Below are 26,676 nucleotides of genomic sequence, written 5' to 3'. Positions count from 1 at the left end.
TGATAATTTACAGCAGTCATGCATTCAAGATGCTAATATACAGCAAAAAGCATCTGAACTGCAAACTTTACTATACTTTTGTAGAAATCAAAATTTATTGATTTTCTACACACAAGATAAAATGCCGTATTTTTTATTATTATCAAACTCTGTTGCAAAAATCAACCTTACCTATACCCATTCAAATATTGCTATTCAAATGCCTATTCGCAAAGAAAATAACGGTTAGGCCCTCACCATAAGTAAGGTGGGTGGTGTTAAGCAATAGCACATTATTATCAAATAATAGCAATTAATTTTGAAATAGGTGTAAATATGTCTTTAATTAAAAACTAAAGCATTCAATTCTGACTAACGGAATGAGGTACAACACAGAAATTATAAACTGATTTTTTTTTAAAGTTACAAGCTAAGTAAGCAGAGTCATGTTATTAGCTTATGAATCATTTAATTATTGGGGCACTTAGTTTTTTAGAAGCATCAATTGCTCAAAGATTGGCAATCTGTGTAAGTCATTATCGCTAAGCCAAGCACCTGCATGTCAATCAAGAGTCACATCAGGGGATATTTTTTACTATCGGACAAAATGAGCCGAAGGGTCTCATAATTTTATGAAATGTTGCCAACAAGTAATGTTTATGGTTATATGAATGAAAAAAAAATCAAGATGATCCGGGAGGAAATTTTCCCGAAAAATTGAGTTAAAGTTTTTGGATTTTCCCAGAAAATTTATCATCATAGTAGAAATAACGTTGTTTAGTGAAATGACAAGGTAAATATCTCAGCAATCCAAAATAAATATAATCTGAAAAATGTTTTACACGAAAATTTTCACGATTGAGGAAAATCGCAAGAAAAATCTTTTAAATTTTAATTGCAATTTTCCTCTACCATGAAAATTTTCGTGGATAACATTTTACAGATTATATTATTTATGGATTGCTGAGATAATTTACTTATCATTTCACTTCACAACGCTTTTTCTACGGTGCTTGGTGCATTAGCTATAAATTTCCACAGTGATGTCCGGGAAAATCCTAAAACTTCAACTAAAATGTTTCGGAAAAATTAACGATCCTGATTTTTTTTCGTTCATATAACCACAAACTTTACCTATAGGCAAAATTTCAAATAATGCTGAGACCCTTCGGTCCATTTTGTCCGATAATCAAAAAAAAAAACACCCATCTGTCACATGAAATCTGTTAGGTGATTTTAGTGCAATTTTGTGAGTGCCATTGATTTATGGGAATCGGAAGCACATTGTTCTCACCTTCCACTTTTCGTCAAACCGCTGATAACAGTTGGAGCTTGTTATCTGTATAAATTTCGCTTCATCGTATATCTCATATGTTCTGCGTGATCCAAACAATCAATAAAACAGCGATAATCATAATTGCTACCGCTGCTCGTTATCAACTTCAACTTTGCTTTAAATATCCACCGTTTTTAGAAAGTTAGCCAAGTCACTTAAACCCGTCAAACAGAAAACACCTTCTCCGCTTGATTTGCAATAACAGTAAAAATAATTGTATTTTTGAAAATGAAATCCACTCTTGCCATCGCAATGATTGCGCTTCTAGGAGCAGGAGTTTCTTGCGGTCCGATTTCGATCAGTGACAACAACGTCGGAGATATTGTGTCCATCGGAGTCAACGTAAACGCGAACATTGAAACCGACATCAATACCACCATCGTCAACGTGCTGTCGGCCTTGTTGACGGAGATAGGAAACATAAGCGGGGATATGCCGACTCTTCCGGAAGCTCCGGAAGCTGCATCCCGACAGAAGGTTTCCTTTCCGAAACCATTGGCGCTGGAAGCCATCGACGAGCTGAAGAATGCGTTTGCTCAATCGGCGGAAGAAGTAGATGGACAGGATGGACGGCAGCAACCGATGGAAAAACTGCAGGAGTTGGTGCAAAAGTTGATGGCCAAACAGCAGATTTAATCTAACTTTCCACTTTTCGTTTAAATGGAAATAACAACTGTACCTGATTAACGACATAATAAACATAGGATTTTTGAATTATTTAATCGTATAGATCACTAATGGCTCATGCCCTCTCATAATAATACTTCGAAACGAGAAATCCTTCGTTATTTAAGTTTCATCTAGTGATGTAACCAGGGTGTCTAAATCTATTCAAGCGTCACGCTTCGTATTTTGTAAAAAAACTACATCAATCGATGATTTGTGGCAACTGCTCGCTCACTCACACAAATGACTCTACTAGCTGATGGTGATGTTAGTTTGCGTGCGTGAGCTGACATTTAAGACAAATTGTTGATTGAAGTGATTGTTAACGAAATCAGATACATTGCTTTGAAAAGTGACGCTTGTATTGTTCTTTGAGTCGTAATCTGATGCCACCAACAACTGAAAATTAAAAGATTTGGAGCCCACTCCAAGAGTAGCTTCTCGTTACATCAATGGATCCAACGCCATTTCTGACAAGTAGGGGAAATGTATGTAATGTCAACCTAAGTGTCCCTAATTTGGGCCCATACATAAATTCAGCAATCGACTAAATTTTCAATAGCAACCAAAAATGTCCATTAGTGCCGTCACAATGACGCGTTCATCTAGATACAATTGATAAATAGCAGATTTTTAGCGATGGGCCCAAAATTAGATCCATAGGCCAACATTAGAGCCATTTCCCCTATTTTAATAAGAAATTAACATTACTGCCGTTGTTGTCTGTCAGCACCAGAGAGGAGGAATTTGTTTGAAAATTGGAAACCCCCAACTCCTTAACCCTTGGAAAGCTATTTATGTTCGACGCGGATTATGCTTCCTTCCGTGAAAGGGTTTGACTGCTGGTTCTATTCGAATGGCTTGTTTCATTTTAAAACGAGAGATTTTCCGCTTTGGATTTGCGAGAAAGTTGCTAATTTAATTTATGGTTTTGATGTGGGAGCGAATAAGGTCAGAGGTCAGAAAAAGGGGAAAGTTAGTGAAGAGCTTGAAGACGCATAACGGATGTTGTCGGTTATAGTCAGTGCTTGTTTTGTTTGCTGATGGATGTGGAGGATATTGTTGGATTATGGTGAGTTGTGGGAGACAAGATTCTGAAGAGCAGGATGATATTGTGTTGACAATGAATGGGGTGGTAAATTTGATTTGCGACCCATCCCGGAAATTGCAATTTAATGTAGTTTCCTTCGGGGCAAATTGGGTTCGAATCGAATAACATGTCTGATGAAGTGTGGAGGGAGCATTCAGAGCCTTCAGTTGACCGTATTTACAATTCAATGTAGCAGATTAAACAACTTGACGCTAGAAAGGTTGAGATATTTTCTGGAAACCAGATTTCATTACCATATCTACCTTTCGTATCTCTATGACGCATTGGGTAACTTAGTAACAACGGCACAGGATAAAAGCACTACAAAATGCAAATTCATTTAGGTCTGTTAAGCAACATACAATGCCATGCAAATCTGGGTTATTAAAAACGCATTAATGATCTCTCGAACGATTACAAGAGTTGCTTGAGCATTTTTATCAGATTTTTTGCTTCAATGTTGTTCATTGCTTAGACATAATTTTCCTAACTAAATATAATTTTTTACTACATTTATACAAATTGGCTACAGTTAGAACAACCCTTTAATTCTGTTGAGTGTATTAATATCTTCAAAGCACATGCCTACACATAAGCATCGTTGCATCAAAGCTCTATAGTGAGACTTACATACCACAATCGTATGGTTCGTCATCATTTCCTCCTGAACAAAAAAAAAAAAGAAATGAAAAGCGGCAACCGTTACCAGCTTTTCCATCTCACAGTGTTCCTTTATGTGCAAAATGTACCATATGCAGTAACTATTCGCTACATCCCACCACAACTAACAGCACAGACAAACGGACAAACAACTCTCCTTACCATTGCTTATGAATACAATTTGGGGTTGTGTCATTTCGCCAAACTTCATTTCACCGAGGGCGTAATTTCGTCTTCAGGGGACTCAGATAGCCCAGTCAGTTTAGGCACGGTAGGCAGTTAAGGCCAGAGGTGGTGTGTGCGATTTCCGGCCCGGTCTAGAACATCTTTCGGGTTCAAAATGTTCTTGACTACCCTGGGAATAGAGTTGCATTGTGCTTGCCACACAATATTCAAATTCATACATTGATTGATTTTTCCGCAGCGACTTCCCTGGACATTGTTTAATTGTAGTTACCACTCAGTTCTCAATTAATAATTTGGGAGCAAGCGCAAAGTGTCGTAATAGCAAAAGAAGAAGGAAAAGCTGAATAAAAATAAGATGAAGAAGATAAACAAGATAGGATAAATGGTCGAATGTTATTTGACCAGATTGGTTACTAAGATTTTTTTTTGTATTCGCTCAATTTCCAGTAACTATTTGGAAAAAGCTGATGAGATCTGCGGATTGAAATAAATTACTAGACGCTGGGTAAAAAAAAAATCAACACGACAGTTTGTACCGACAGAAACTATTGTTGCGGTGCGCTTTCTTCCATTATTATTATTATTATTTAACTTTATTAATGAGGCTTTCAGCCTTGGGCTGGTTCGCCTCCAATGCTTTGTCCATTGCCTGAATCTCGTTGGTGCTATTGTCGTCACCGTGATGAGAATACACTTTGCTCTCATTTCTCCAATTGAAGCACGAGGACACCCTGGCAGGGTGGCCAGATCTACCGGTAGTCCTACCAATTATAAATAAATAAATAAATATCGCGAATCGGTAGGCAAGTACCGATTCGCGATATTTATTTATTAATTTCATCAACCAATATAGACTAGTACAAATATAAACAAATTTGTTTTTCTTAAGAATATTAAAAAATATGGTGGGGGCGACCCCGGCGTAGTGGTTAACATCCATACCTCTCACGCCAAAGTCACAAGTTCAAATCTCACCCCCGGACAAGTCACGAATGACCCAAGAGTGTTAAAGTGACTATAATAATAATAAAAAAAATATGGTTTGCTATACTATTTTTACCTCTTGCGAATTATGATTCCGTATGGAGTTAAAATATTGTTTTAGTTTATGCTTAGACATTGAAAAGTCAATGGTTTCACAGTATTAATAAATTTCGATTTCTGAGTTGTCGAGTTAGTGTTTATTAAAATTCAATTTTAATCAATAAAGAATTTATTTTTTTTATTAAAGGTTTTAATACTTTTTTTTAGTTTTCTTGGAAGTGACGTTTTCGTGCTATGATTTATTGGAAAATATATAATAATTCATTTTACGAAATTTTGAAATGGCTGAATTCTGAATGATTGCCCATAAGAAACAATCATGTAAAGTTTCAAGCAAATCTGAGAAGGTCATGTCTGATCAAATCGTAATTTGTAACTGCTCCACAGAAGTCGAAAAAAAAACTTCCAAGAAAGTTGAAAGAATCTTCCGGAGGAAGCTGACAGATTTTGACGGGTTATAAACAAACAGCAAAATTTGGAAAAAAAAAATCTTGGGGAAGCCTGAAATTGCTTTCGGGGAAAGTCGGAAGAACCGAGTCAAAAATAAGCTGTAAACAGAATTTTCCTTCCGTAAAAAAATATGTTTTAATAAGTAAAAAAAATTCTTCTATTATGTGTGTCATGTCCTTAACTTAACAAACTTAACAAAGAAAAACAAACCAAAAAAATGTGATTTACGGGGCTGGTAGCATGTTAGATTTGCTTCCTCTTATGAGGTTTCGGACAGTGTATTGTCGTGTTTTTTGAACGCATCGTTACATTATATGTTTGACTATTTCAAGGCTTTAGAGCACTTAATATCCTTTTGAAGATGCTCTTTAAAATTTCCATTCAGTATTAGCAATCGGCATTCAAAAGATTGAAGTTGAAATCAAGTTGAATTAGGTCCTCTCAGAGAAAATTTAAATTTTAAAAAAATCTTCAGAATTGATGTCAATCAGACCAAAACTATTGAAAATGGTTGTGTTTTCTTCACAGCCGTTCCATGGATGCTTAAACTACTAAGATCATGAAAAAACCTAAAAAAATATTATACGATGCTTACAAAAATGGCAGAAACCCTGTTTTGTCACACTGTCCTACATTATTAAGAAGACCGAAATCAAAGATCATAAAAGTACCTAAAAGAATAGATTTTCATTTGTTTTTGTCAAGTTAATTTCTTAAGAAGGACATGACATAAATAATTGAAGACCGTTTTTCATTTTAAAATATTTTTTATCGATTTGGAAAACAAAACTTATTTACAACTTATTTTTGGTACAGTCCTTATTTTGAGGAACTTCCAGTGGAGCAAGTTATCAGACAATTTCAGGTCAAGTCAACAGGACTTGTGCAAGGGTCCCTGGAGAAATCATAAGCACTTTCCGGTGTCAGTCAGAAGAAGTTTTTGAAGCAAGGCTGGCAACTCCTAGATGACGTCAGAAGAAACTTCAGCAGGAAATCTGGAGAAAGGTGAATAAAACTTGAAAAGAAATCTTCCGGTGGAAATAGGATTAAACTTCCAGGAGAAAACAGAACAGCTTCCCTAGAAAGATGGAATAAAGTTCCGGAATGTCAGAACAAACTTCCGGTAGTTGTTGAAAGAAACTTCAGGAGTAAGTTGAAAAATACTTCCGGGGAATGTTTGAAGAATCATTCAAAGGAAATTGGAAGCAACTTCTGTAGGTAATCTCCTTAAGCAACTCAGTCAGAAGACACCGGGGACAGTTAATAAAGAAATTTTGGGGAACACTTCTGAATTCAAAAACACCTTCCGGGGTAAATCAATATATTAAATTTAAATGATGAAATGCAGTAATTAAGAAGACGAATATCCTGCTAACTCGACTACCGAATCATTGTGGATGTCCATTGAGTCTAGTTTAGAAACTTTGCATAGGTTGCGTCACTACTTCGGCATAGTTCACTCCACTTCGACGCACCTCCTTTAAATTGGTGATTTTACATTTCCGTAAGGGCCACCTACATTAGATCCGAATCAGAATTGTCTAACTGTCACGCAACGCTAACTGATCTAATGTGGGTGTGTAGAATTTATGTTACGTCAGTCTTCATTTAACTCATAGGCAAATAATTTGATATATAAATGTTGGATGTTGCTGATGTATTCATTGTTGACGCCTATGACGGAAATGGGTCCTGTATGGCGAAGAAGTGCTCCATCCTACTTATTTTCCTGGAAAAACAAATCTAAACTACAATTTTAAAGAAGCTTTACTTCCTTTCAATTTTTTGAGAAAATATTTTAGCAAGACCTAAGGTAAGTGTGTCAGTAATGACACAAGTGGTCCAGTTTTTGACCCTAGTGTCGAACTCAAATTTGAAATTTAATTTCATGGTTTTAATTGCGCAGATATATGGCAAAATCTATGCTCCAATCTTGTATCGAAATAAATTTGGTAAAGAATTAATAAAATTGGTAATTATGATAAGACCAATTAGAGGATCACTAGGGCCAAAAAGTGGCTCATTTATCCTTCAAAAATTTCGTTTATGAGTGAATTATAGACAATTGACTAAAATTAAAGAGCTTCAAGCCACTCATTATTTCCTTTTAATTCCGTTATAATCGCTTATCTTTTGACAGATACGTGTATTTCGTCTACTACTTGCAGACTACATCAGTGCCAAGTATACAACACAACTGAGTACTTAGCACTGATGATGTCTGCAAGTAGTAGACGGTATACGGAATTAAAAGGAAGTAAATCAACACACTCAAAAAGCTCTTCATAAAGTGATTCCGTTAAGAGTTTCGACACAATTAAAGAATAAAATTAAAGGATAAAATATAAACGATATTTCTCAAACACGCCATTTTTGATAATCATAAAAAAAAATCCTAGGAGTATTTCTATCAAAAACTTTTTCTTTTCTGCAATGAAATGAATTTAACAACGGAAGGTCACAATAGTTTTCCTGAGTTTTCAAACGAAAGCATGCAAAAATATGACAAAATCCATAATATGAGCAATGAAAATGTAGATAAGTAGCCAGGAGGGGCTCTGAAGGGTAACTTTAGACTTGATTCAATAATTATTTGTAGCGTCGTGTCCACATACATACATCCATGAATACACTATTTTAAAGTGTGACTCAATTGGTTTGCTTCAAAAAGGATTAAATGCAGTTTGGATGGTTTGCCTAATCCCTAATGCATTGATTTGTAAGCATGTCGATATCACAACCATGACAAAACTCGTTAAATAGTGCACCTAAAAGCGAACTTTTTTGGGTGGTGGGTGGCAAATTTGTGAATGGTCAAATGCCTGATGTAAGCCAAGAAGTCCTTCTATCACCTCTTGAAACACACCACAAATTTTTCACAATACATGGCGGTTTGCACCACTAGTTGTAATGCCGGGTCAAGCAGGTGCATAAGAACGCCTATCAATGGTTGTTGGTATCTGCCCTGATCGGCGATTTGCGACCTCTGTGCACCTGAAATCCGATTCTTACCTCGACGCGGTGTCCAGTGGGATTGCTGGCGGTGATATTTGCCGTCAGTAATGCGAACAAGAACGGGGGATCATCGTCGTCACTAATGCAGTATTGTTTATAAGTCGCTAGTGTCAGTGATGACGATGACAGAGCAAAAAGATTATAGTCAACTCTAAGTAGCCCGTGATTATCGCTACCTGGGTTTTGGGATTTGGCCGTCTTGAATGAACTATATCCACCTCCTCAAGGTGGTTTGTTTAAAGAGACCTTAATAAGATGGAACCACTAGTTGTAATTGAAACATTCAGCAGTCACGCGTCAAACAGGAGCAACACGAAAACAGCAGTCTGGTACGCTTTTAACGTGTATCATACTTGCAGACCGGTTTGAATGTGTGACCCCCACAGCTAGAAATTGGCCTATTCAGCTTTCAATCAGCTCAAATTGTTTGTTGGGGAGTTTAAATTACAATAACATTGTGATGTACGGGTGCCTAAAGCGTGCATTTCTCGCTGTGCACTTGGATATCTGATTGCAGGCAAAGAGAGTAATGGAAAAAGAGAGCGCAAAGGCTCGCTCTCACTCTCTTGTCAGTTGTAAATCTTTCAATTACCGATGGTTGCGCCTGTCAAAACTTATGAGCTTTCCCTGGTTCATTCTGAAAGTGTTGTTCTGATGAATAAAGAGTTAATTAATTTAAGTTTGCTACCCAGGGGACTTCATGAATTTTCTCTAGATTTTGACACTGTTTTGTATCAAAAAATGTTTTCGGAAGTGTTTAACGGATATTCTTCATTACACTTTATGTTTATATGTGGTGGTAAACTATAACGAACAAAGTTTGGTGCACAGGTAAACAAATGAGGCACGCGACGCCTCTATTATAAACTCCATTATATAGGGGAAATGTTGGCTTCGTCAATACCTTAACCTATTATCGTCAGGGGGGTAAACAAAGTCCTAGAGCACTCAAATTTGGCCAATAGTTTCTCTGAAACACAATGTATCAACATGCCAAAATTGAGCTCTCAAGGATGTTGTTTACCCCCTGACGATAATAGGTTAAGGTATTGCCTAAGCCAACTTTTGCCCTATCTAAATTTGAATACATATGTATTTATAGTGTCTTTAAAAAAGACATAAATCATAATTAAATTAACTGTTATTTGCTTTCAATAACTACAGAGGCGTTTCCAGGAGCTCAAACCTGGTATGAAAATTAATCTAAAAGTAATTGCTGATGGCATCCAGTAATTATCATAGTCTAATCGCAAAAAAATTAAAAACCCCAAGCAACACAGCTTGTCATAAAGAAGTTGAAAATACTTTTTAATGACTAACGTAAAGAATCAATAATACTTTAATATACGTCATTTAATACATTTATATAACCTAAAAAGCGCATGACGCGGAGCTTATACAACTAAATACTGGTCTTATAACATGTTTTGGAAACATCACAAAAACCAGCAGCAAAAAAAAAAACAATAACAAAAAAACTTGAGCATGGGATTCGATCACTGGTCCTTGGCGTGGTAGACTTTTTACTTCCTAACTAGACCAACTCCGCTTGATGAGAGGTTAGTTATAAGTATCTATGACGTTCTTGCTAATGACATATATAATTATGTTATGTAATATAAATATAAATATATAATTATATTCTCGTTCAACACGCTTTCGATCCGTGATAAAGATGTTTTGTTAGCAGCACATCTAATTGCCAGAGTGTTTCATGCACATTTGCAGTTGTATTAATTTATGAGATGTCATAAAAAAGTGTTTTCAACTTTCTTTATAACAAACCTCGGAATACCTCATAAGAAACTGTCAATCACTGCGTGAAGATACAGTCCGGCTCAATGGCACCGTCAATGTTCACGTCAATCTGGAAAGTTCAGAATTTCTTCAAGATTTTTAGAAATTCAACTAAGATTGATTTTGTATACGACAAGTGTTAAAGTGGTATTAAAACAGTAAGATGCACTTTTAAATAACATTTAAAGATAAAAGCAAAAGAAAACTATTTTGGAACATGTTGAATCTAGGAAGTATGAAGAAAACATCTATAAACCTCATATATAACGTGGGATGTTTTCTGCATAACTTATAATACATTTATATAACAAGCCGATCTAATTATTTTTCAAAAAGATGTTTTATGTGTTACTTGGGACGGGCTAAACTAGATTTATTTTGCTGCAGTTTTCCAAACTCAACCCAAAATTCAAAGTCAATTCCATCTTTGTTGAAAAAAATAGGGCTTAAAAATGCATCGTTCAAAAAATACAAAACAGAACTTCTTATACACAAATCTACTGAAAAGATTTTTTCATTCACAGTGTAGGCCTTGTATACCTGGACAAATTTGCCGAAGACATCAAATTGCTACGACGTCACCCCGAGGAGTTAATTATTTTGTCCACCTAGATTTAATATCTGGCTCACTGTGCAGTGTTGGTATGCTTGCCGCCTGTAAGGGGCAACGGTCAATATGTGCGAATTTTAATCTTCCACCACGATCTACCGTATGAGCTACGCAAATACGGGAAAGTTGAACGTGTCATCCGTGATGCTGCTCTTCGACATTTAAATTTGAGTTGGGCGACTTGATCTCCCGATTATTACTGAGGCCATATTTAAAAAAAATTGGTTGCTATAGGGTTTTACCCAACTAACAATTTTAGCTGCAGATAAGCTTATACAGCCAAAATTTGCCTTATGCAGCTAATTTTTGCTTGTACAAGCTGGTCGGCAGCTAAAATTGTTTGTTGGGTAGATCTAATTTCCGTCTTACTAAGCACAACCCACGCTTTACCTCTCTTTCTTGAACGGGTTTGAACAATAAATGAAATTTTTCTATCAAAAATGACTTCTAAATTTATTTCCCTTTCCATAAGCACCGTTGAATTTGATAAAGAGCCACACATTGTTGAGCTATTGTTAAAAATCTAACACTGTTTCTTGATTCCATATTCGTCCTAAGAGTTTCAATTCCGTCCAAACGCATTGCAACGCCATTGGATTTTCTTCGTCCTACGGATGAAGGTAGAAAAAGCGAGTTTGCTAGGAGCGCTTCTTTTGTTTTGAGAACAATGAGTGTAAATATTCACCCAATATGCTCTAATAGGCTTTGTGTTGTAGCTTGTGAACTAACGCATCAGTACAAACGTATTACTGATTGTTGCACGGTTAATTCATTGATTATGCTGATGTTTTCTACTCGATAGAACTAGAAATGAACGATTACGACGAAGTAGCAATTGTGAAAAAAAAAAATTATCGTTAGTATGGTAAAATGTTCGGGAAACGGGCTCGATTAACACTTAGCTTAATTTTGCCCATCCGTCATACTTGAATTGGGTAAACTATGCACAACACTTTCTCGAAGACCGTAAATTGAATCAAATTCTGTAAAAAAAAAGCTACTAGCCATTAATACCGTAATACATGGTCAATCAAAGTTTATGTAGATCACTTTCCTCCACCTCCCCATATGCTTTGTCATTATGGTCCCATAACCTGGTTTTCACGATTCCGGAAAGTTGAGTGTTTCTGAAACCGTTGGCGGCGAAAATTCCTCTGAAGAAAATGTTGCGTCTGGTTGTCTATGGTGGCAGTACTGGTCGTTGAGGCCGGTACAATCCAGCTGCAGGGTATTGCCCCGGCGTAGTGGTTGACATCCATAATTCTCACTGCAAAGTCTCGGGTTCAAATCTCATCTTGGCACATAGGCCAAGTAGGAATTGTGCTTTTTTCTATAGAGTGAATTGTTGAGCATTATGTAAAACCGAATAAAGAAAATAAGCCACTAGTGGCTGGTAGGGTTAACTACCCCATTTCCGGCCTATTAAGCACAATCCGCACTTAATCTTTCTTAATCTAGCGCAGTTTAGCACCAAACGGAATGTTATTATTACTGATGGCTTTCAAATTTATTTATCTTTCCAGTACATAAAAAAGATTTGATAAAGAGAAACCAATCGTTGAGATATTGTCAAAAGTCTAACACTGCTTCTTGACGCCAAACTCGGCCTACGGATTCTAAACTCGGCCTAACGCATTGAAATGCCATTGAAACGCCTATCGGATGAAGATAAAAATTGATTCGGTCAGAGCGCTTCTTTTGGTTTTGCGAATAATGGGTGCAAACCTTCATATCACGCGTTCTCATTGACTTCGTTCGGTAGCTTATTAACTAAAGTATCGTACCAAACGCATAATCCACTTTTTAACTCTGAAATCATGGATTTATTTGAAGTTTTCTGCTCGATAGGCCCAAAATGGGCGATTAGGCCCAAGTAGTTCTCTACCCTACATAATATAGAATTCTACTGCGCTTTTTCCTGTTCTCAGCAGACAGTCTTCCACTGTGGCTTCCATGGTTGTGCAAAAGCTGTCCTTTGTTGCAAACGGTCAGATGTTTTTTCGATTCTCTGTCCAACTACCGGACCAACTTGAGACGTATTTTTTATTGTGTTTTATGAAATAAGGACACTTGTAGCAGGAAATTGAATGCGTGGAAGTTTAGATACCGCATACCGTGTACAATTTTGCGTGCATGATGGTAATAATTCATACTTGCGTGGTTGTAAAATGTGAGGTCGCCAGTGGTGGGTTTCACTGCATTACAATAAACTAATTTTTCTCCAAGTTTGTAGTTGAGTGGAAGAAAATGCCCAGTCATGTCAAGGTATTCTTCTTTCCCACCGTTATGACTGGTGTGATAATTTCTACTTTACAGGGTCATAACTATACCACAGTCATGACAATGTAGCGCTTTCGATGACAATGCACGCCGTTAAGGTGTAACATATCACGCAAATGGGCGTCCTCTAGAATTTCACCATCGCATTTTACTTTGCGTTGCTTCAACTCCATTATGACGATGACGACGACGACGACGATGCTTCATCAACTTCTTCTAGGCTACATTGCAATATCATGAGGAAAATTTCCCAACGATTACCAAAGGTAGCTTTTTGTGCAGGCATGTGCCAACTTCCCAGACAACATCGTTATCGTCCATGCTGTAATGGTGAAAAGAATTAATGTACGTACATAGAGGGCGCTGAAGCCCTTACATCTGAAAACGGGTCATTTATTTATTTTTTATTTTTTATTATTATTTAAGACCCAGCAGGTGGTTCAGAGAAACTTTGTCCAATAAGTTAGCTCGTTGGCTCGGAAATCTCGACCACCGACTGGCACGGAAGAGGAGGCGTGGAAATGTGCCGGTCCGCCCACCGAAGGATGCAATAAATTAGAAATGCAGCTAATTTATTTCCTCCCTAAGGGGGAAAACTGAGCTGAATAGAAAATGTGTTTTCCTTTTTACACTGCCTTTGTTGGCTGGAAAATTCGTTCGTGAACTTGAAATTCAAAACACATGAAGAAATATGACTCACATACAGTTAGTTACGAAGCTTAACCCAACTGGACCATCGACGTTGGCTATCATATACGAACCATAAATGATGCCCATAACTATAAACTGTACGGCTGGGGTGTCATAAGACTCAATTCCGCTTGCCTTCCTTCCCAGCAGAGGGATCATTTTTCATTAAAAGCTTTTCTATGCCGCAGCCCTACCGGTGGTAATTCAGCCCAGCAACATGTCCGTTCGCTTGGTGTGACTTTAAGGCAACCCATACATTTACTCTAGCCACAAGCTAGTAGCTATACTCGGTGTTGTCATGATGGTGTCGGAAAAGTCAATTTCCTTCGGGAGAAGCGAAGATATCCTGTTTCTGGATTAGGTTTTTATGCGGGCTTTGAAAATGTAGTTGGTACATATGCTGCTGTTGTTGGGGTTGTGTTTGGTATGGAATGGTCATTACTTGGAACAAAAATTTATTATCCCACTTTAAGGCTTATACACAAGATTTGTTCGAAGATGTACTAGGGTGGGGCTTATTTTAAAAATTCGTTCGGAGCATGTTTTCTCACGTGGAAAATGATTATTGGGACTAATTAAGTAAGATTTATAAAATTGAGTTTTTTTCGTTGACGTATAGAGGTGGCACAAGGGATCTACGTCCAAGATGTCCAACGAAGCTATCTCTCTCTCATTATCTCTTATTCTCTCTCATTCTCATGTTTACTAACGCTGCATTTATTACCGTAAGGATGCTGATTGCGATGCATCAATATCTAAGCGTAAGTCCATATGCGGGAACCTCGCTACGCCGTATATCTCAAGAACGTAAAATGGATCGAAATTAATCAATTAAATCACGTTTTGTCACGCATATGTTTTATTTGAAAAGCCCACCGTTTGACATTTTGGACTTAGACCCCTTGAGCCACCTCTAAATGTCAACGAAAAAGCTCAATTTTTTATATGATACTAAATTAACCGCATTAATCGTTTTCCACATGGGAAAACATCCCAACTAACATTTTCAGCTTTATAAGCCAAATTTTCCTGCGTTGTACTGTATAGTAGCTGAAAAACTGCAGATACACCCTACAAGCAGAAGCTACACGGAACCGAGACATTACCCAAAATTAAGTTCTTTTCACTCATCTCCTATGTTCCGTTCAATAAGCTAATTTTCAGTAAACCGCTTATAGTAGTTTGCATTTGGCTACGGCAAAAATAATTACTTACTCGTATGTATTTTCTACCCAAAATTAAGTTCAATTGACTCAAATTTGAGAATATCTAATATACTCACTAGTAGATTATCGAACGATAGTCATGAGAAAGACGAATCTCTCGTTCCGTTTTTGACAACAACAAAAAGTGAGAGTGCGATGCAAAACCCAAAATTACTCAAAATTAAGTAAAAAGAACTTTAATTTAGAGTAATTTTTTTTCTCTGAGTATATTACTTATTTGATAGATTGTACACAACAATCCACTCTTGCTGAATAACGTAAACATCAAAGGTTCTTTTTCAACAAATAAATAACCTGTACTCAGCTAATAAACTGTGTTAGCGCAACTTTGGAAGCATTATTTTACATTAAGAAGGTTCATTTTAAGAAGTGTGCAGTTTTACAGCTTTTAAAGGGTTATACGGTCAAAATTTGGTCAATATCAACTTGACGTATTTCTTTCAATTTTGCATTTAAAAAACCTGAACACCCCTCATTTTGAAGGTGTGTGTGTGTAGAATGTTGCTCCTATTTTGATTTTGGAATTCACTCTTCAGTTGTCAAAATGCCGTCCAAGCAAGAAGAGCAGCGTATCAAAATTTTGCTCGCGCATCGCGAAAATCCGAGCTAAAGGGTGATACGGTCAAAATTTGGTCAATATCAACTTGACGTATTTCTTTCAATTTTGCATTTAAAAAACCTGAACACCCCTCATTTTGAAGGTGTGTGTGTGTAGAATGTTGCTCCTATTTTGATTTTGGAATTCACTCTTCAGTTGTCAAAATGCCGTCCAAGCAAGAAGAGCAGCGTATCAAAATTTTGCTCGCGCATCGCGAAAATCCGAGCTACTCGCACGCAAAGTTGGCAAAATCGCTAAAAGTTGCCAAATCAACCGTTACAAATGTAATTAAAGTGTTTGGGGAACGTTTGTCGCCAGCCAGGAAGTCTGGATCGGGGGGAAATAGAAAACCGGAAGCCGCTGAGACGACAAAGAGAGTTGCCGGTAGTTTCAAGCGAAACCCTAACCTCTCTCTCCGAGATGCCGCAAATAAGCTGGGTGTATCGTCTACAACCGTGCATCGAGCCAAAAAACGAGCCGGACTATCGACTTACAAGAAGGTAGTGACTCCAAATCGCGATGATAAACAAAATACGACGGCCAAAGCGCGATCCCGGTGGCTGTACACGACGATGCTGACGAAGTTTGACTGCGTGGTAATGGACGACGAAACCTACGTCAAAGCCGACTACAAGCAGCTTCCGGGACAGGAGTTTTATACGGCAAAAGGAAGGGGAAAGGTAGCAGATGTTTTCAAGCACATGAAACTGTCAAAGTTCGCAAAGAAATATCTGGTTTGGCAAGCCATCTGTACCTGTGGCTTGAAAAGCAGCATTTTCATAGCTTCCGGGACTGTCAACCAAGAAATTTACGTGAAAGAGTGTTTGAATAAACGTCTGCTGCCTTTCCTGAAGAAACACGGTTGTTCCGTACTGTTTTGGCCGGATTTGGCATCTTGCCATTACGGTAAAAAGGCCATGGAGTGGTACGCCGCCAACAACGTGCAGGTGGTTCCCAAGGACAAGAACCCTCCCAACACGCCAGAGCTCCGCCCAATTGAGAAATACTGGGCTATTTTCAAGCGGAACCTAAAGAAGACCAAAAAAACTGCTAAGGGCGAGCAGCAGTTCAAGGCAAACTGGCTTTCTGCGGCGAAGAAGGTGGACAAGGTGGCTGTACAAAATCTGATGGCAGGGGTCAAGCTTTAGGCCCGGCAATTCGGATTTGGAAAAGCGGAAGCCTAACTGAATATTTTCCTGAATTTTATACTAATTGAACTTGAAAAAGAAATTTATTTTGATTTTTTAAATAAACGATTTCACCGATTTACACGCGTTTTCCCTTGACCAAATTTTGACCGTATCACCCTTTACTCGCACGCAAAGTTGGCAAAATCGCTAAAAGTTGCCAAATCAACCGTTACAAATGTAATTAAAGTGTTTGGGGAACGTTTGTCGACAGCCAGGAAGTCTGGATCGGGGGGATCGAAAACCGGAAGCCGCTGAGACGACAAAGAGAGTTGCCGGTAGTTTCAAGCGAAACCCTAACCTCTCTCTCCGAGATGCCGCAAATAAGCTGGGTGTATCGTCTACAACCGTGCATCGAGCCAAAAAACGAGCCGAACTATCGACTTACAAGAAGGTAGTGACTCCAAATCGCGATGATAAACAAAATACGACGGCCAAAGCGCGATCCCGGAGGCTGTACACGACGATGCTGACGAAGTTTGACTGCGTGGTAATGGACGACGAATCCTACGTCAAAGCCGACTACAAGCAGCTTCCGGGACAGGAGTTTTATACGGCAAAAGGAAGGGGAAAGGTAGCAGATGTTTTCAAGCACATGAAACTGTCAAAGTTCGCAAAGAAATATCTGGTTTGGCAAGCCATCTGTACCTGTGGCTTGAAAAGCAGCATTTCCATAGCTTCCGGGACTGTCAACCAAGAAATTTACGTGAAAGAGTGTTTGAATAAACGTCTGCTGCCTTTCCTGAAGAAACACGGTTGTTCCTTACTGTTTTGGCCGGATTTGGCATCTTGCCATTACGGTAAAAAGGCCATGGAGTGGTACGCCGCCAACAACGTGCAGGTGGTTCCCAAGGACAAGAACCCTCCCAACACGCCAGAGCTCCGCCCAATTGAGAAATACTGGGCTATTGTCAAGCGGAACCTAAAGAAGACCAAAAAAACTGCTAAGGGCGAGCAGCAGTTCAAGGCAAACTGGCTTTCTGCGGCGAAGAAGGTGGACAAGGTGGCTGTACAAAATCTGATGGCAGGGGTCAAGCGTAAGGCCCGGCAATTCGGATTTGGAAAAGCGGAAGCCTAACTGAATATTTTTCCTGAATTTTATACTAATTGAACTTGAAAAAGAAATTTAATTTGATTTTTTAAATAAACGATTTCACCGATTTACACGCGTTTTCCCTTGACCAAATTTTGACCGTATCACCCTTTACTCCACTCCTTTATAAGGCTGAATTAACTAGTTGAGAAAAGAGATTCATGTGCACTATTATAAAACCTCTACTCAGCGATCTTGTTGTAGAAGGGCATGTAGATATTTTACGTCAGTTCAAAGTATTGGCGTAGCAAAGTTGGTGGTGTCTAGGTTTGCCAATGCGGTCTCTCAAGTTCGAGTCCAGGTCCGGAAAGGTGCAGGGTATTTAATAATTTGGTGATTGGTCATGAAATAACTAATTTCGATTAAACAATACTGACAATATGTATTATTGAAACGTTGCATGTTACAACATGTTGTTTGCAAAGATGGACGGTTACATACAATATTTGGATTATGTTATGAAATATCGCATAACTTTACACGATCTAGAATGTAAGCATGTATGATATATGCCACTCTATTTATGTGCACCATTTAAACAGAAATTTACACTACTATTTCCAACTGTTTCTAACTTTGAAAATTAGCATGTCCCTTAGCTCAGTCGGTAAAGGCGCAGCTACAAAGCAAGACCATGCTGGAGGTGGCTGGGTTCAATTCCCGGTCCGGTCTAGGAATTTCTCGGATTGGAAAATTTCTCGACTTTCCTGGGCATAGAAGTATGATTGCACTTGCCACACAATTATACCAATGCAAAAATGGTACAGGCATCGAAAGCTCTCAATTAATAACTGTGGAAGTGCATCTTAGAACACTAAGTTGAGAGCACGCAATAAGCTAATATGCGATATGCAATAAGCTTGAAATGCGAAGAAGAAGAAGAAGATGTAAAAATATGTTTTCAATCTCATCATGAGAAAAGTTGGATCATCAGTAAAATTCAGATTGTTGCCGTTGTTGTGTATGAACTAAAATCAATGTTCGAGCGATAGGTATGTATGTGTGAAATTTAAACTTCTTCCATAGTGATCCCCATACAATCTTCATCTTATTTGCGTGACCACTAAACCTTTGTCAATCTTTAACATTTTGTGTAAAGACTCATATTTTACGATTATTAATAAAACCAGAGGGTGGCCTAATGATTGCACATACTTTTTACAGAATGAAGACGCATTATGAATTGAAACCTAGCAAGCCTATATCTAAATCTACGAGAAATTATTCCAAAAACGTGCAACACATGTAATTCAACCAACTGTCACAAACGCTCAGAGAAATATAAATCGTATTGTTTCCCATTTGTACGTTACTCAGGCTCAACTCAAAGCCAACAAACCCGCAGTTCAGGAAGTGGTTGTGGTCCTTCTATCAGCCCAGGCAGCTTGTTCCATTCTAGCCATAGGTAAGCCATGTGAGCAACAGAAAGATAGCTGCATTCCGGTACGTATGCCTGCCAGCTCCTGATAGGACTGATATTAAACCTCTGTGTAGATTGACATTTTACGAATGAGTTGTCAGCATCAGCAGCAACATTCCATTGTTGCCTGTGCACTTGTGCGATGCTAGTGCTGCAAGGTTATACCATCATTATAAGTATTCGAGGAGATTCCAAGCTTCCATCTAATCTACCATTGACAGTGACGAATAGCATAAAATGGGTATTTGAAAATATTTTTCTGTGGATTGAGGTCGGTACATCTTTTTCACATTCCAATATTTATGAAGGAATGGATTGATATCTTTCCGGTTTTCTTCACGATTTGTCAACGGAGAAATGCATCCTTCTCCGAAAGGAATATTTTGCTCTTAGAAATTTACAATGATGTGATCGAATATTTTCTAATAGAAGAATTGCTCGGCAAAAATGTGTATATGCAAAGTTGTCCCAACCTAAAAAGCGCTGGAAGAAGGAGAAAGAATAACACTATTACAATTACTGATCTGAATAGGAAGCAATTTCCTAATTGATGACACTTGTGTAGAAGAGAATCTAATATCTTAAAATTGAATTCCATCGTTGCCTTCTCTTCGGCACACATATGCGTCAGAGTTTACATAGATATATATAGCTTTTGTCTTCCACATATCAGCTCAACTACTACTTGTAGAAAGAGAAGACATGTTCTTTTCGAAAATATGTGCCAAATTACAAGAAGGGTGAAACAGCTATAGCTCACCGGCTCACAGTGGGACAAATCACTTAGACGTTTTTGTGCCTAGGTGTCTTTGACGGACCTTCTAGGAATGCTGTTCGGCATCTTCCAGAAAATGAACCTGAATTTCTATTAAGGTGGTTCCACACCAATATCCAACTTTCTGACACTGTATCGGGAAAGTTGTATAACAGTGAAATTAAAAAAAAAAACAATGCTGTAGACACCAAGTTTCTATTCCTTAATCCTTGTGAGACATAATACATAAAAGCTCCAAATCAGATTTTGAAATGCAACCTAAGAGAAAACCGGTTATATCCAGGATTATATCTTGTAAGGTATAGGGTATAGAAATTTGGTGACTTCAGTATAGTTTAATAAACTTTAATGTTCCACAAACGTTTTTGAAGATACGAACTTATTATTCACCTTAACAAAATATCAGGTCCATTTTTTAAAGATCCGGAACATCATTGCAAGAAACTTCTCTGGAGTCCCCTAGGTTGTAAAGCACCAAAAGAGGTAAAAAAAAAAGAATTTAACTGCTAAAACCATAAGGAGCAATACATATATTGTGTCACGCTCTAAGTGGGAGGGGGGGGGGTCTGTATAATTATGTGACAAGATATGCATTAGGTATAGGAGAATCGTAACAGAAAGGAAATACATTTTTCCACAATTTAGCGTGACGTAATTAATGCATGTCCCCTAACCATGAGCAAACCCGATTCCAACTTGGAACCAACCCGTTGTCAACCCGTCTTGAGCCCATCAACATCATATTAGTGTTTTGAACAGTGACGACACTAACTCTGATCGAGTTGCAGGCAATGATTAAGACACGAAACGAGAAAATATTCCATCCCAATGTAATGGCTCGTCACACTTTTGATGGAGACCTGGTTTGTTACGCACCATACAGCTTCGTCAATGGGGAAGAGTACGTGACTTTCAGCATGTTAGACATACATACTAATGCACATGTCTGTAACTTTTCCGCAAATGTACCTGTGACGAATGATTTGTTTGCTTGTGCAAACAGTTCAACAGTTGTCAATTTTCCGAAGTGATTCTTTGCAATAACTTTTTCAGATCACGACTTGACTTTAAACCTTCAGTTAACAATAATTGATTATTATTAAATGCAGTGTTATCAACACCTTTTGTATAATTGCCGTTCCACTATATCCTCTCCTTGTTTATTTTGCTCACGAATTCCCGTCGGTTTGTTACGACGACATCGACGATAATCGAAATCGATTACACTGTAACCAACATCGAACATTCGTGCAAGTTTATTGACCTAATTTCCCGACAAGAGAAGTCAGGCTGCTTTCACGTAAACATCACCGCATACCGTCACATCCACAACTTGAATTAGGTATGAGAAAAAATAAGGGAAAATGGAAGAGCAGAAACTGGATTTTTCTGGAACATTCAGTAGTCTGAATTTTCAGACCGAGGATTAGCGGAATAGGAATGCATAATTAACTTTTTGCTTTATGAATCACTCATTAAGCTTGATCGACGTCTAGGCTGTGCAGTTTGATCTGCGAATTGTTGGGTTTTCCCGTTATGGTTGAGGATTATACACACCCAATTTATATTAATAGCTGCGGTAGCTGTAACGCAGAATAAAATTTGCAATCAGGACTGATCGTTTTCTACAAACCTAGTATGCTGCTGCTTTGCGTCCTTGTACTTGGTATAATCCAAATCAACAGTTTTCTGTTCCGTATTCCGTCTCAAAAACCTAATTCGACGAATCACCTTTGACAAAGAATGAATCAGCAACAAACGACAATAGCTTCACCTTGGTTGTTCTTTTTCGATTCGTTGTTGTCGTTGGCAGTCAAAAGCCCGAATGAGATTCCTTCGGAATTCTGGGTTCGCACTTTTTTTTGCTCAGATATTTATGAGAAATTCTACTTTCTCACTCTACTGCTAAAGCGACTGACTTATCCTTTCTCAAGCAAGAAACGAGTTTTGATCACATTTTACGACGACACCGAGAGCAACTGGCACGTGCAAGCATATCGAGAAATACACATTTCTTTACTTCGAAGTTTTACCCAATTGAATTTCACAACTCCGACGTGAAGTTTCATCCATCAATATATTGCCTACGGACAATTATCCTGAGCGTTTATTTCATCTTCAAGTCATCTGTCTGATGCTTCTTTTCTTAGATCAATTCCACAAATACTGATATTTTGCCACAGGGAGCAAAAAGAAGACTTTTTCACGTTAACCCAATTTCGCTAGCACCTGCTACGCGAGCAGCATTCGTTGGAAAACCCAACTTTTCTTCCCTCGAACACACACAGAGTGGATCGATTTTCCTTTACTGCTGTGTAGCAGCAGCTCTCACAGTAAATCCCAAGGGATTTCACAATTGTATCGCACCTCACATTGAACGACACCAATTTCTGTAGGTAAATATTTTGCCGAAACTTTCCACCCTTCTCTGTTTCGATTTTCTGCCAAATCGGCTGCGGGATAGATTTTTCTTCTTGTGCTTCACAAAAACTCACTCACTCCATCAGTAAAGTAAAAAGACAAGAGACTTCACGGAGATTTTCCCATAATCGCGTTATCCTTCCTGGACCGAAATACAACGAATGAAGCGCAGTACTGAATCTCCGCAAGCTCCAAGGGGGTACCCAACCGGTTAGTACCGTGCGGAAAACAGCGAGAGCGAGCTTTTCTTGTCCTGCTGGCGGGGAGGAAAACCCATCGTAAACAGAATCAGAGAGAAAATGGCACGCATGAACGATCGGTGAGCGAAAGGTAGCGGCTTTCTCTCTGGGTTCTGGGCGCTTGGCTTGTTGTGTGTTGTGCCGTGTATCACGCGATAGTAAACTGCTAAAATGAGAGAGCAAAACAAAGTGAAAACTGGAGATTGGACATTTTTTGCAGCTGGGTGAGAGTGGGAGGAATGGACGAAGAGAGCGAGAGAGAGAGAGAGAGAAAATGCGTACATTTGTTTGTAGTAGTGTTGTAGGGCAACGCAGCGGTTGGGTGGTGAAGTGCTTGTAAAGCGTTACGAAATTGCTTTCAAGTTCGAAAGCTTCGTTGATAAGTACACACGGACGATCAGACCGACTCAATTTCGTAAAAAGTGGATTTACTCAAAAGTTAGTTGAATTTTACGGGCTTTTCCAGGAAAAAAAATCTACTCGATTATGAGGAAAATCGAAGGAGGTTTCACTCAGTCTATTAGTATACTCCTAGACTGAGTAAAATTTTCATGGCTCTTATTCGAGAAGTTTTTCCTGGAAAAGTCCGGGAAATTCAACACTTTTGACGAAATTGAGTCCCTGCGCTTTGGTCAGAGAGCGTATAGGGTGTCGTTGCGCCAATTTGGTCGTGGCACATTTCTAGTATGAGAGGGTGATTGCAGTTAGGTCAAAAGTGCCTAATAAAAATGCAAGTACTTTCGCGGATTACTCGAAGTTGCGATAGTGAAGGTATGATCACAGACAAGCATACAAAACATGCTTAAGATGTTCATCGAAATAGCTTGCAGCGGTCAATTAATGTTTCTTAGTTGATATTTCCGCCACTTGTGGCGCACATAATCATTTTGCTTGCGTTTGACGTTTACACACTACAGCCATCTGTTGAGTGTATTGCCCATCACAGTGTATACGACAGATAGCGGTAGGGATTACAATGATAAATGTTCAATGTGTTGTGTCTGTGATATAACATTGAGATAAAATTAGGATAAAATCAAAACACTGAGAAACATAACGCATCACTTTCAGGAATGCTTCACTTCGCAACCGATGAACCATTCTGACGGCCATGTGAGTACCCAAGTAACCATATAGTCGCAATAAAGCTTGTATTTACTTACTTTCGTATTCCATTCATTCTCTTTTCGCACTTTGCATATAACGCCATCTTGGAGGCGAACCAGCCCCAGGCTGAAAGCCTCCCTAATAAAGATAAATTAATTAATTAATTATAACGCCATCCCATACTAATCTCTACATTGATTCAATGACTCATTCCGAGTGCTCGGTGGACCAGTGACTTAAGACGCGAGTCTTATGCCAGATGACCATGGCAATACAGTAACAGATGATGAACTTGAGATCGACACACCAACCAGCGAGGAAGTGTCAACATCGAACCAGGTACGGAAATTAGGGCGAATTTATCTCCCTTGGAAAACAAGAAAAACCCGGAAAAGGCGGAATCATGTCAGAACCGACCAAGGACGATCTACGGAAGGAAATTGCCGCTGATGTGCGGAATGAAATACGAAGTGTTAGAGAAAATGTACAAGTGATTCCAAAAGAAGCAATTAATGGCGTCAGACCAACGGAACATGGTGAGACCGGGCCAATTATTATTTATAAATTAAACATCAAAATTAAACTAAATACGTTACGGTTACGGTTTGAAAAGTATAGACAGACACACACACGGTCCACTTTTGACAAAATTTAGTCGACTCGACTCAATTCTGAGGCAGTCTCATCGACCGTGTGGAATTCTACTAGTGCTTTGGCAAAAATTCCAAAAGCTTTTATTCAAATTGACGGAAATTCAGCCCAGTAGCTCCATTAAGGATCCCAATAAAGATTATGGGGTGTCCCTGATGAATTTGAGACATTTTCATAATAAACTAGACAGAGGTAGAGCAGCGTTTTTCCAATCCTCTGTCAAGAAGGAGGGTTGCTGAAGCCACCACTATTGATGGTGTCAGCACTGTAGCCTACAGTTTTTATGCTATGTTTATATATGAATAATCATTAATGAAACTTGAATTTTTCATGATTAGCTTGCCTAATTTAAAAATTAGTATAATAAATATTTAATTCCTGCATGTAAGCGCTTGTTGAACCGCGATTTATTTTGCCGCCCAACCAATCAAACATCTATGTGGACGGAGCATAATTTCTCAATTTTTGCATCAGCTGTCTTAGATTGGCAGATAATCGAGCCAAATAACCAACAACTTTGGCTTCGAGCAAAATGTTAGTGGATGACGTTTCTGACACCGGAGTGCATTTTTCGTGCTTAGATGGGTCGTAGAAATTCAGACAAGTTTGACAAACGTTTAAAAAAATGGAGCAACACTGTGCTAAAATTAGAACCTATTTGATTTTTTTAACTTGGAAAAACGCCTTTGATTCAAAACTATTGATAAGTTGCAGAGCATTTAAGCAATGTTCCAACCAAATTGATAGGAAACAGCTAAATTTGTTTATGTGAAATAAATCATAACGGAATGCATGTAACCAGATATTTACGATCACCATAATAAGTACCACCGGTTGGAAACTAACGATTCAAATTTGACTAGCCTATTGGTCCAAGCAAATCGATTAACGTACCCATTCTAGTCAAAATTCTAGTACTACACTATGTTTGTTTTGATTCGCTATGAAAGTTTGACAGATGAAATTAGGGGTTAGTGGATTTTCCTATGCTTCGAGGGGTGAATCGATTAGATTGGGACCGAAGAGAGTACCAGAGCTGAGCCAAAAAGTTGAGCTCGTTTCTTCGGGACCTACTAGTCTTAGAGTTACCTCTATGATAATACCAGTTTTATTTTCTCGATACAATATCAGATTATGACTTGCTACTATAATACCATAAAAGTAATAAGCAGTATAAGTTACAGTGAACTCTCTACATCTATATGTTGAAGGGTTCATCGAGGGAAATATCGAGTTATAGATATATTGCGCATTTTGCACCAAAGTAGACTCCTGCGCTAAAAATAATCCCTCATAGTTTTTCACACAGTCCAGGAAAATAACAATTGATTATTTTGATTGTAACAATCTGCTACATTTTACAATTGAGTATTATCATAGAGGTAACTCTAAGACCAGAAGGTCCCAAAGAAACGAGCTCAACTTTTTGGCTCAGCTCTGGTACTATCTTCGGTCCCAAGCTAATCGATGCACCCCTCGAAACATAGGAAAATCCCCTAACCCCTCATTTTATCTGTCAAACTTTCATAGCAAATCAAAACAAACATAGTGTAGGACTGGAATTTTGACTAGAATGGGATACGTTAATCGATTTGCTTGGGACCAATAGGCTAGTCAAGTAGTGAGCCAATTTAAAATCGTTAGTTTCCTATTGATTGTTGGTATTATATCGACATACTGGTGAATTAGAACTTTGAATATTATATCAGCAATATCAGCTACAGTCTGAACGTAGAATAAGGAATGACTTTTGTTGCCTTTGGGGGGGGGGGGTGCACAGGCGTTACGTTTAATTTGCGGAACAATGTTCACGATTTCATGATTTTTATTCATGGTGTACTTTCGTAAACGAAAAATTGCCTCGTTCCGAAAATAGTGACATGAGATTGACGAATTTCGGAACGGATATATTCCCGTGTATTTCAATTAAGCTTTACAAGTATCAGTCTCGCTCTTTGCATTACAACTCTAGAAATTAGCAAGTTACGTTAAATAAACTCAGCATCCTTGCAACCCGCTCCTACTGATACAGCTGGAACATCGATCGAAACGCCTCTGGTGACCAATAGCGAAAACTGGGACTTACGTGGTTTCTCAAACAACTGAATATTTTTGATCCTAACTTTAAGTGGTTTCTCTCATTAAATTTGTTTGAT

The 26,676-nt window shown here is 38.3% G+C and overlaps 1 protein-coding gene across 3 annotated transcripts in view; it reads right to left on the bottom strand.

Moving 5' to 3' along the window:
- LOC135703305 (uncharacterized) overlaps positions 1-22,652 on the bottom strand; it is a 91,697-nt gene extending 69,045 nt beyond the window's left edge. For all 3 annotated transcript variants that reach the window (XR_010517742.1, XM_065224488.1, XM_065224490.1), the window contains exon 1: positions 21,736-22,652. The gene's annotated coding sequence lies outside the window, so the exon portion shown is untranslated. The remainder of the gene's footprint in view (positions 1-21,735) is intronic.
- Between the last annotated feature and the right edge of the window lie 4,024 nt (positions 22,653-26,676).

Source organism: Ochlerotatus camptorhynchus, unplaced genomic scaffold (genome assembly GCF_037179485.1).
Source record: "Ochlerotatus camptorhynchus isolate MF236.1 unplaced genomic scaffold, CSIRO-AGI_Acam_v1.1 ptg000211l, whole genome shotgun sequence".
Taxonomy (NCBI): Eukaryota; Metazoa; Arthropoda; class Insecta; order Diptera; family Culicidae; genus Ochlerotatus; species Ochlerotatus camptorhynchus.
The sequence above is the reverse complement of the archived record's forward strand: the minus strand, read 5'-3'. Positions and strand labels throughout refer to the sequence as shown.